The following is a 12191-nucleotide window of genomic DNA, read 5'->3' as shown; positions in this document are numbered from 1 at the left end:
GGAAAGAGGGCGCGTCCTAGGGCCTCAGGTGCCAACGAATCCTGCTTCTTCCGGGAAAGTCACCAGAAGACAATCGTTTGGCATCCTGGGACTTGCAGTTTCTTTTAGGGGCCGAGTCCCTTAGTAACTCATTGCTTTTAGAGGACGATGCGGACTACAACTCCCAGAGGGCCAAGCGGCACCAGTAGGGTCCTGTACTCTTGCCGCGGCTGGGCGGCTAGTTCAAGTTGCCATAGCTGCCAGTCTGGGCACAGCTCAGTCGGTTGCGCCGACGCGTCGGGTCAGTTGCACCTTCTCGGTCACAGGTGGCCGTGGGAGCCGGGTGGGGCCTCGGCGATGATCCGGCATTAAGGACCTGGGCTCTCAATCTCAGGTACTTGCCCGCCACCGCCCCTGGCCCTTTCTTTGCCACTTCCCTGTCCTGTAGACGTTTTAAGTCCCACTTCTCCTTGTCCCAGGGGTGGGGACACTGGCCGCGTGGAGATGTGGGGTGGGGCCGCGGCTTGGTAGCGTGAGCGCCAGGGTCGGGAGAGACGGGGTGCCCGGCCTGCGACCCCCTCCGCATGGGCATCCACAGCCTGGTCTGTGCCAAGCTATTCAGGGAATTTGAACTTCCTGGTCCTCCTTTTGCGAGCGGCATGTCCTGAGCTGTCAAGGAGATCGGACTCATTTTGGAGGTGACTTGCCTGGCCTGGGATAGAGCTGGGATAGCGCTGGCCGTTTTGTACCTGTTCTCTAGTCACAGACGCTGTATCGCTGTATCGGCCTCTCCTGTGCCACCATGGGAGTTGCCCCAATGTTAGCTGCCCGTGATATGAGTTATTTCGTAGGAACATCTGACATTGAATTCCAGCTGCAACTGTGATCGGTTTGATGGGGCTCAGTGGCTTCCGCAGGCTCCTCGTAGGACCGCACTGTAACGTTGTTCCAAGTATGAAGCAAAGTATCTAGCACAGGGCCTGGCACATTGGAAGTGCTCAGTATTTGTTATTTATATTTACTAATTATGCAGAACAGTGCCGTCAAGTAGAAATATTATGTGGGACGACACACACACACACACACACACACACCACACACACACACGTTTAAATTTTCCAGTATCCACATTGTACCAGTAAAAAAGAAACTGGTGATGTTAATTTTAATAGTTTATTTAGCACAATTTATTTATATACAAAATGTTTTCATTTCAGCATGTAGTCAATATGGAAACTTATTGAGGCATTTTACAGCCTTAAATGCATATATGTTTTTAATGTTTCTAAGTGTCCAAAATCTTGCATTGTATATTTACAGCACCTGTGAACTCAAACTGGGCAGATTTCAAGAGCTCAGTAGCCACGTATGGAGTGACTACTGTATTGCACAGTGTAGATTCAAGGTGAAAACTTTGGCAGCTTCATATTGGTACAGAGAAATTGGGATGTGTCTGTGACCCAGCCCATGGGGTGAAGGTTATGCTTTGTTAGAAGAGTGAAGTATGCATAAAACCCGAGTGCTCTCAGTGTGTCCGCTCTGCCATTGCAAGACCTGTGTCATTTGAAGCTCTCCACAGTTTATTTTGATTAACTTTTCCAGAATAGTGTTTTACTTTTTCTTGAAGTGGTTTATAGATGTAGTCCCAGGTCTTCTTATGTGACAACTACTAATTCTCTGGATACTTCCTGTAGATTCCTACAGACTGCTTTAAAAGCAGCCACAAAGCATTGAAAATATTTCTGTCCACAGACTTTCTTACAACCAAAGACATTTTATGTTTACTTATTTAATTGCAGTACTAAATGTGGGTGGTACTGGGCAGCTTATGAAATATATCGTTTAGGCGTACTAGTATATATAGTTTGTTAACTGGCTTAGAAATTCAACTGGGTCATTAAATTCAGAAGTATCATGTTAAATTAATTATTTGACTTAGTTTACCCTCTGATAGACATGCTGAAAGAGAGAGTACTTTTAGGTGGACTTGGGCTACAATTGCATGATCTGGCCAGCCCTAGGGATGACCAGGCATGGGCAGAACTAACAAGTGAGGAGTATGTTGGTTGGGCACTTGGATGTGGAGAGTTCCTTTGAGTTCAGTGGGGCTTCTGCATGACCCAAGGTGCATTTTCTCTGTTCTCTGATATGCCATGAACTGTATATAGTGAGGGTAAGCTTATTTTCATCTTTTATTTCTTTAAAAAATCTAAAGTTGTAGGTGTGTTTTAATCCTTGTTTCATTTATCTGTAGGTGGTTTGGGGAAAATATAGGGGCAACCAAAGATTATCTACTTGACTAGGCCTTTTGCCCTGAACCTCATGAAGAAATGATAGGAGGCAGACATATGTGCCTAAGAAGAGCACTGAGCTCAGTGGAGAGCAACACGGAGATTTGGGGGTGTGCTCTGTAAGTATGCTTTCTCCCTGTGTTTCTAAACACATTTTTGCATATTTATAGTGGAAAAGAGTATGTCAACAAATAAGCTTTTGAGAGGCAAGAAGTCTTTTTCTAACAGCGTAAAAATTAAATTGAATGGTTGTGTGTGAGAGTTATAAAATTTCAAGGGAACAAACTAGATACCTTAACAAAAACAAAAATGATGCAGTTGTTTCCATTAGACAAGCATTTGAGAACCCATTTTGTCCCAGGCAGAGTAATAGAAACCTTCTATGTGACATATATGTATGTGACATATATATAATATTTTTATTACACTGTTCTTTTAAAAAATATTTTTATTGATTTCAGAGAGGAAGGGAGAGGGAGAGAGATAGAAACATCAATGATGAGAGAGAATCATGGATTAGCTCTCTCCTTCACACCCCCTACTGGGGATTGAGCCCACAACCTGGTCATGTGCCCTAACCGGGAATCGAACTGTGACCTCTTGGTTCATAGTAGAGGCTTAATCGCTGAGCCATGCGGTCTGGACATTATTATGCTACTAGAGTCCCGATACATGAAATTTGTACAGGAGTAGGCCTTTCTTCCCTTGGCTGCCGGCACCCGGGACCTGGGCTTCCCTCGCAGAGGGAGACCCCGTCCACCCACCACAGCCCACCGGTCGGTGGCCTTGGCCTCCCTCTTTGGGGTGATGTGGAGCCCCCCATTGATCGCCCCGCAGGCCGGTGGCCTGGGTCTTCCTCTGCGGGGCGATCATGGGCCTCCGACCAATCGCATCGCACCTACCTTGGCTGGCCTGGCGCCAGTGGGTGTCATAACATGGTCCCGGATGGTTGTCTGAATGGTCGTTCCGTTGTTCAGACGTTTGGTTGATTTTCATATTACGCTTTTATTACATAGGATTCTTTGTTTTACAAATGAGACAGTTGAAGCTCAGATGGTACATGTGATTTGCTGGGGATTCTGGAGCCCAAAGAGTGGTTTTCATTCCCAGGTATTCTTTCTACAAATCTCAATCCTGTCCAGTATGAAGAGGTGCCATTGCTGTCTAAGATTGCCCTCAGTGGGATTTGATTGACAGTCAGCATTTTTAGATTAAGAGTACCATATAAGCAAAATTTACTGTTATTTATCTTTTATTTATTTATTCAGAAAAATATATTTTTATTATAGATTTCGGAGAGGAAGGGAGATGGGCTATTTAATCTCTTTAAATATTCAAAGAGTTCTATTATCTTAGTTTTTTCAAGATATAATGTTTCTTACATTATTATTGAGGTAAAAGAGTTATAATTCGTGATTACTGTAAAATGAACATATTCAGCATGAATTGTCATTGAAGGATGTAGTATTAAGAACTCAAGTTTTCAGATGTAGAGGTAAAACTCTGGACACTTTTTAGCATTTTCCTCTTGCATTTTGATAAGGGACACTTAAACCTATATAGGAGACCCTTTGGGGCCTTGTAAAAACACTGTCCAAGATCTATGCTGCACAAAGTTCTTAGAATTAAAGAATTTTAGAGCTGGAAGAGCCTGATAAGGTCATATAATCACAAATTCTCAGATGTAATCTTGACATATTTGGGAATAATGTAAAAATAATCTAGAGTAGATTCAGAGGTATCCATGTAGTATCACTGGGCTGATTCTAATATGAAATGTTTCAATATATTCATGTTATTCTGTAGTGTGTATTTATTTGTTGCAATAATGTAGTATTACATGTCAGTACATAAAATTCTACAATCTCTTTTAACTGCTACACAATATTCCAAATGACTATATTTAATGTATCCCTTATCAGTAGATTTGTAATTCTTATTTTCTTTTTTACTATTTTAATTCTGCAGTTAAACTCTTTCTACATATACACATGAAATGTATACATACATCTTAAACATCTTTTGTTTTCCTAGGATAATATACAGGGTGGGGCAAAAGTAGGTTTATAGTTGCTCGTATGGAAAATAATACAATAATAAATAATAATATAAGAATAAACTCTGTTGTGCATACTTACAACTATAAACCTACTTTTGCCCTACCCTGTACATAGAAGTAGACTATCTGGGTCAAAACATATGCATATTATTTATTTTTTACTTGTCTTGCCAGATTGTTCTCCAGAAAAGCTATCTATTTCAGTTAATATTCTTACAGCAAGGTGTGCCCTTGTCAATCCTGGAGGTGAGAGCTATTTTTTTTCAATTTGTACAAAACAGATAAACAAGCATATCATATTATTATTTTAATTTTCAATTTTTTGATTAGGAATATAAAGAACGTTCTATACTTGTTAGGGCCATTTGTATTCTGTGAATTGCCTGTTTATATACCCTTTGCATCTTTTAGTACTGGTTTGTTCTTTTAAAATCATGTTTTTAGAGAGATGATGAATCCTTTAGTTTCGATATAAAGCGAATATTTTTCTGTTTGTCCTTCTTTCCCCCTATCCTTGCTTCTAGTATTTTTTTTTATCAATAATTGTAAATGCTCCTAACAGGCTACAGGGTCCTTATCAGATATTCACGCCTCCCTGAAATTCACGTAACCCTTAACATCGATCAGTATAATGCTGGTGTGTGGGTGTTTGAGAGATGGACATATATGTGTTTATATGTATCCATTTAGCTGAAGAACATCTAGAATCTACAGTATGCACAGGGTTTGCCATGACACAGGTGCTCAGGATGAATGGATAAGTGAAGAAGAGACACATTGTGGAAGAAGTGAACGATGATTATTATTTTAAAGAAAGAAGAGATAAGCAGTTTTAAAAAATTATTTGTTTATTTTTAAGTACTGCTTACATTCAATATTATTTTGTATGAGTGTCAGGTGTATAGCATAGTGACTAGACAATCATATACTTTACAATGTTTCCCTTGATATTTCCAGTACTCACCTGTCACAATCATAGTTATTACAATATTTTGGACTATATTTCCTATGCTGTACTTTATACTCCCTTAACTGTTTTGTGTAACTAGCAATCTGTACTTTTCAATCCTTTCACCTTTTTCACCCAGTCTCCCAGCCCCCGCTCCTCTGGCAACCATTAGTCTGTTCTCTGTGTCTGAGTCTGTTTCTGCTTTGTTTGCTTGTTTGTATTGTTCTTTAGATTCCACGTATAAGTGAAATCATTTGGTATTTGTCTTTCTCTGGCTGACTATTTCACTTACCATAATACCCTCTAGGTGAGATAAGTAATTTTATAGATGGTAGAAAAAAGAAAAAAGGCTCGATGGTGAGAGACTGAAGGCTTTAAATTGGCAAGAAATAGGTTTGCTTATGAGCAGCAATTGCTACATTGAAAGCATACTGAGAATGGACCTAGATGATAAAGAACCTAAGTAATTTGTAGTGTAGTGCTTTATAGTGCAGACAAATAATAATTGAGGAGTGCAGATAGCTGCAGATGACAATAATGAATTTAAATGATTTGCAATAATTCAAACAAGCCTAAGTGTGATTCAGTTATTTTAACACATTTATTCAAATGGATTTGAAGTGTTTATCTTTGTTTTCTCTATAAGGGACATATTATCAAGTGTTCATATTTCTACTATTTTTCAGTTTAATCCATATTGTTTGAAGATGTAAGATAATTAATCTAGGCCATTTCTACAAGAGTCATTTTACCCGACAATTATTTAATTAGTATTTACTAATTGCAAGGTCCTGTACTTTGAAATTCATCTCTGGATTAATCAGACAGGATAATAAGAAAATGTAATTGTAAATTCATTTAAAAGTGTTCCAATTACATGCCAGGAAATATGCTAGGTGTTGAAATACAACCATGGATTAAATAAATAGTCTCTGGTAAGATTTCCAGTCTAGTGGGGAGACAGACAAGTAAATAGCCAGTTAGCAATCTCTGGGCAGTGTTGAGTTGGTATCCACTGTGGATACTTGGCCCAGGGTAGGGGTGAGGGGAGTGAAAGAAGACTTTCTAGGGGAAGTTTCCTTTGAGCTGAGACTTGAAAGAAAAGTAGAAGTTAGCAAAGGGAAAACGAAGTGAAAAGAATATCCCAAGTGGTGAATCCAGCATAGTTTTGATGACAAAATGAACATGACATATTCTGTGATAGCCCTGGCCAGATGGCTCAGTTGGTTGCAGCATCATCCCTTACACCAAAAAAGTTTTGGGTTTGATTCCCCTCAGGGCACATACCTAGGTTGTGGCTTGATCCCTGGTCTGGTCGCCTGTGGGGGCAACTGATCGATGTTTCTCTCTCACATTGGTGTTTCTCGCTCTCTCCCTTCCTCTCTCTCAGACCAATAAAACATATCCATAGGTGAGCATAAAGAAAAATTAAAAAAAATTCTGTGGCACAAATAATTGTATTTCATGCAGATATTTTGACATTTCATAAATGTCTTGCTATAATTATAGAGCTATACTAATACAGAGAAAGGAAAGATCACGTCTGGCTAGAGGTGGACAGCTTCATTGAGATTGTGTTATTTGAGCTATGCCTGGACAAGTGAGTGTTTAAATAGGTGGCAAATACTAGATAGCAGAAGGCATTCTACCCAGAACTAATGACATTAATGAGGGGTGGCAGTGGGAGAAGAGTAGTTGCTATAATAGCTGAATGTAGGCATTAAGTTTTCTGTGGTTCTTTTATTAAGACAGGTGGCTTGCTGAGGGCCTGGAATTCCTGATTCAAGAACCTAGATTCAATCAGGTGGCCAGTGGAGTTGGAATGTATAGGAAAAGACTCAAAAGTCAGAGAAACCATTTTGGTGGCTAGAAATGAGTTGAGAAAAAGTCTTAAATTTATGAGTAGTGCATGTGGCAGTGAGTACGGTTAGATGGTCAGAAATCTGGACCTTGGAGAAAGGTTCAAGACTCAGCTCTGCTACTCAGTAGCTGTGTAGCCTTGAGTACCTTTCTTAGCGCCTTTAAACCTCTTAGGTATATATCATGATGACAGTGTACCGACCTTGTAGGGTTATTGTCATACAACAATCTGATATTGAAACATTAGTTATTCAGCATTATTCACCTTGAGTTTCTTGAAGGTTTTTGAAATTGAGGTTCTTAACTTCAGTCTTCATCCATTTACTCCCAATAATTCAATTTCATTATAATTGGATTTCTATCTAATCCTGTATCTTTACAAATTTTTTATGTACATTTAAAAACATTCCAGGAAACAGTTCATGGGGAGGTCAAAGTTAAGAACTCCAATTAGCTTTTTTTCTTAAAATTTAGAAGTCTATATATTTTGAAAAGAATATGCCAATTATTCTTTTTATCCACTTTGAAATTAAGAATAAGAAAAAAAATGAGGATATTATGTTAAGCAAAATAAAGTCAGCCAGAAAACCTAAGAACCATATGATTTAACTCATATATGGGATGTAAAACTGAAACTCATAGACACAGACAACTGTATGGTGGTTTCCAGGCGAGAGGGGGTGGAGGATTAGTAAAGGATAAAGGGGACCAAATATATGGTCACAGAAGATGGTTTGACTTTGGATGGTGGGCACACAATGCAATATATAGATCATGTATCATAGAAATGTACCCTTGAAACCTATACAATCTTATTAACCAATGCCACCCCAATAAATTTAATAATGATAAAAAAGAAATACAAAACTCTTGAAATGTATTTCAGTCCTTTATTATAGAAGAGTTAAAAGGAAAGATCTAAATATATAAAGTAAGTGTGGGGGAAGGAAGAAATATGGGAATTGAGAAAGAGTGGAGGAAAAAGAGAAATAGAAAATACGTGTACACCAAAAAGAAAATACAATTTAAAAAATAAAATTTAAGGTTTTATGATGTTTCTGGAAAAAAAAAGAAAAAAAAAAAAGAATGCTTTTCTGCCTGAAGAGGTAAATATTCTTAACAAGAGAAAGGGTTGTTTAAAAGACATCTTATGCTCTAGTTTCTCTTCAGACTGTATAAATCTTTTGCCTTTTAAAAGACATCTTGAAATAGTTGTAGAAAGTTGGATTTATAGCATATTTACATATTATCTTGTATTCATTATAGAAATCTCTAGTTCTAAGTAGATAAGCACATATGGATGACATACTCTGGCCTTAAATGCATTTCTTGGGGGAATGAGGGTGATAAGAAATATGATAGGGCTGGACAAAGAAAATATTTCAGTGATTGGGCAATGTATTTAGAATTTACACAGTTCTGCTCCTAGAAATGTAGTGGAAAAGCAGTGGCTTAGAGACACAAGATATGGGTTCTAGTTCTGTTACTGTAACTTTTTAGCAAAGCAATGGTGGACAAGTATTTTATTCAAAGCTTTTTTTTTCTTAGCAGTAAAAGTAAAGAGTTGCAATTATACCCACTTTGTAGGATTGAATGGAAGTCAAAAGAGAAAGTGCTAAAGCAAATGCTTTGTAAACTATAAAGCAACATAGAAATTTGAGGTATAAATAGCAGTCAGAAATATTTCCCTTTCTTAAAATTTTTAGTGGTGTTTTTGCACTGGGAAAGTCAAGAGGAGTTTCTGTTTCTACTTTAAAAAATAGGAGGAAAACACCAAGTATTATGCTTTATAATATATTTACGAAACAGCTTGTTTCTTATGAAAATCTTAATGTTATAGGGAGTAGATTAAATAGCCCCAATTGCTATTTATGATTGCCTAGTTTTTCTCTCTCAGTAATTGCTAGTCTGTCACTTGTCATATCAATTGCTTATGCTTATTTTGTGCATCCTAATTTGAATTTGCCCTCCCCACTCCCTCCTCACCACCAGAAGACAGTCTGAAAACAACTTGTTTTATCAAGGAGAGTAGTCTTTAGAGGAAACTTCAGGAAATTAAATTTTTTCTGAACCAAATAAAATGATTTATTATTAAACTACATATTGTCAACAGATGATCATTGGTGCCAATTCAATGCCAACAGAATCCCCAATTTGGGGTGTGGTGAAGAAGGAAACTTTATTCAGTGCAAAACAGCTCAATTGTGATAAAGCCTAGCCGTGAAAACAGCAAGCCTATGAGGTGGACCTGGGGCCAGGCCCTTCTCTGCTAGAGATCTCTGTTCCTTGCTGGTCTGTTCAGCTGTGTGCTGGTCTGCTCTTCTCCATTCTGTGTTTGGTGCCTGTCTTCTCTGGCCCATGTTGGTCTGTTCAGCTCTGCTCCAGTGAGACAGAGATATCTTTGGTGTTTTATCTCAGCCAGGGATCAGTCTTTGGTGGGAAGGAAAGGTGCACTCTCAGAGCCAGAGGGGAGCTGGCTTATATAGACAGAAGCCCTTGCCTGCGACCTTGATTGGTCTGTCCTCATGCAAACAAGGACTCCAGATCCTTGCAGTTGGATTTGTCCAAAAGGCACTTTCCTGATTGGTCAGAAAAGAGCTGCTCTGATTGGTCAGTGAAGATGTTGATGGGGATAAAGCTGTAAGCTCTGTTTGGATGGGGGAAGTTTCAGTCCCATTGGTTGAAATAGGATTCCAGGAGTTCCTTTATAAGGGCTGGCTCAGCAGACAGAAAAACAGTGCAGGCTTCTGTGTGAAGTGCAGTTTGTGTAGAAATGGCTGCTATAACCAAGGTACATGCCCTTGACCGGAATCGAACCCGGGACCCCTCAGTCCGCAGGCTGACGCTCTATCCACTGAGCCAAACCGGTTTTGGCTAGTCTCTGTTTTTAAAATTTGAGCTCAGTTAGCCACCAGGAGACCTTCTTGGCAGGTATCTTCTTTCTCAGTGTTCACAATATATATACCACTTAGCTTTTGCTGCATAACAAATAAAACATACAAGGCATCCATATATATAAAAGGCTAAGCGACCAATGACTGAATGGCCAGAACGACCAGTTGCTATGACGTGTGCTGACCACCAGGGGGCAGACGCTTAATGCAGGAGCTGCCCCCTGGTGGTCAGTGCGCTCCCACAGCCAACCTTCTGCGGTTGGCTATCAGCTTCGGCGTCCGACGTCCATTCCTTCCGTGCCCGGCCTGGTGACCGTTGCCTCCTCTCCCGACCCTGCTGGGACCTTTGGCCCTGGGCTGGGATGGGGAACCAGGGTGGGTAGTGGTGGATGTGACCCCTTTCCCAGGGGGCTGAGGGCTGGTTCCCTTGTAGAGACCAGAGGCCAACCTCCCGTGCCCCATCCCTCCTCCCAGCTGGCAGGCCCTGATTGGCCTGCAGTCCCTCTCTTTGTCCCTCCCCCCAGTTGTTGGCCTGGCCTTAATCGTTGGCTAGGCCTAGGGACCCCACCTGTGCACAAATTCATGCACCAGATTTCTAGTACAACAATAACTTTGTCGCTTGTACAGTTAGTCAGCTAAGCTATCTGCTTATTATGACTGGACTCACTTATTTATCTGGGTTCAGCTGGCTGGTCACCTGGTCTGCTGACCTAAGCTGGAAGCCTCTGGTGCAACTATGTATTCCCACACCTTCCAACAGGATATCCTGGGCATGTCTTCTTAGAGATGGGAGAGGTGCAGGGAGACAAGTTCCAATGTGTAATGCCTTTTCATGACTCCACTTGTGCCATGTTAGCTAGAATCCCATTGACCAAAGCAGGTCACATAGCTGAGCCCAGAGGGAAGGGCCTGGCCAGGTAACTCGACCTCTGAGAGCAGTGCACGTAGGGATGGGTAAAGAATTGGAGCTAAATCATGAAAGGTACTACATTTTTTATCTGAATTTAGTTTTTGATATAAATATACATAATAGTAGGAAAACGTTCTAAGTAGATGGATTAAAATCAAGCCCTTTTGTTTGTAGTGGTATTTTGTTCTGGTTTTGGAGTTAGTAGGAATGGCTAATATCAAAGCTGTTACATTAACTCTCAAGCATTTAACCCTGACTAATTCTTCCCAATCAAATTGGTCATTTTTAACTAGGGAAACTCCTTTAAAAAGGTAAACTTCCTTTGTCTTCATTCTTTATTCAAAATAGGGTTGCAAACTTTGCTAGTAAGTGGGGCCAATCAGTTAACACACTGGGTGAAGCAGCTAGTCGGAACTTGGGCCAACAGGAAGGTACATGCCCAGCTCCAAGGCAGTCATGGTGTATGTCCATGTTGCCATGGGAAAATTCATCCCAGTGTTGCCAGATCTCTGGGTTTTTCAAGAGAAGCTGGAAATTACAATTTTTATATGAAATTTAGTTGTTTTAAAATTAGTGTTTTAAAATAACATAGTGAGTGTTACTTTCAAACACATGTTAGTCAGCTGGGTTTGGTCTATAGTCCTCCAGTTTTCATCCTCTGATTTAAGCAAAGTGGTGTCAGAAACTCGGGATTCTAGCTCCACCTTTGTCCAGGCTGATCTCTTGCCCAGCCTGGGGCAGTTTGGACAACCAGTAGAGGTTGTCTGTACCCCCAGAGGACTTTATTCGCATCTGCTATTTTAAGAATATTGTAGTATATATTTCATTTTCAATCGGTTAGCAAATGCAAAAGTCCAATTCCAGGGTGTAACTACAAGTAATAGATCCATCTCAAGTTTGCTAGCATCCATTTCTCTGTAATTTTCTTGAGTTTTTTGTTATTTTTAATCTTGACTTTTTAAAAACTTTTTACTTAATTTTGTAAACTGCCTCATTTATTTTAGAAGTGTGTGTGGGTGTATGCATCTAAAATATCTGTGTCATTCTTCTTGTGAGACAGGGAGGGGGTTATTAAGTAACTTTCTTTTAAAACACTGATCTTTAACAAGTGGCACATATGTAATTATCTGAGCAGCAACTAATTTTTTTCTCCATGCCTGAATAAGGAATCATTTTGTATGCTGCTTGTCCTTTTCCAGAAATGCCCCTGTTCCCTGCTTGGTGGGCACTGGACCCTGTGACTCTTTCC

General features: G+C 39.9%; 1 protein-coding gene across 6 annotated transcripts in view; it reads left to right on the top strand.

The window, feature by feature from the left end:
- The first annotated feature begins 205 nt into the window (after positions 1–205).
- CEP128 (centrosomal protein 128kDa) overlaps positions 206–12191 on the top strand; it is a 397477-nt gene continuing 385491 nt past the window's right edge. For 4 of the 6 annotated variants that reach the window (XM_015558069.1, XM_015558067.1, XM_015558065.1 and 1 more), the window contains exons 1-2: positions 206–373; positions 2234–2389. The gene's annotated coding sequence lies outside the window, so the exon portion shown is untranslated. Of the gene's footprint in view, positions 374–2233; positions 2390–4503; positions 4576–12191 lie in introns of all 6 variants that reach the window. The other 2 variants (XM_015558066.1, XM_015558071.1) reach the window with 2 other exon arrangements.

This window comes from Myotis davidii, unplaced genomic scaffold (genome assembly GCF_000327345.1).
Source record: "Myotis davidii unplaced genomic scaffold, ASM32734v1 scaffold309, whole genome shotgun sequence".
In the NCBI taxonomy this organism is placed as follows: Eukaryota; Metazoa; Chordata; class Mammalia; order Chiroptera; family Vespertilionidae; genus Myotis; species Myotis davidii.
The sequence above is the reverse complement of the archived record's forward strand: the minus strand, read 5'-3'. Positions and strand labels throughout refer to the sequence as shown.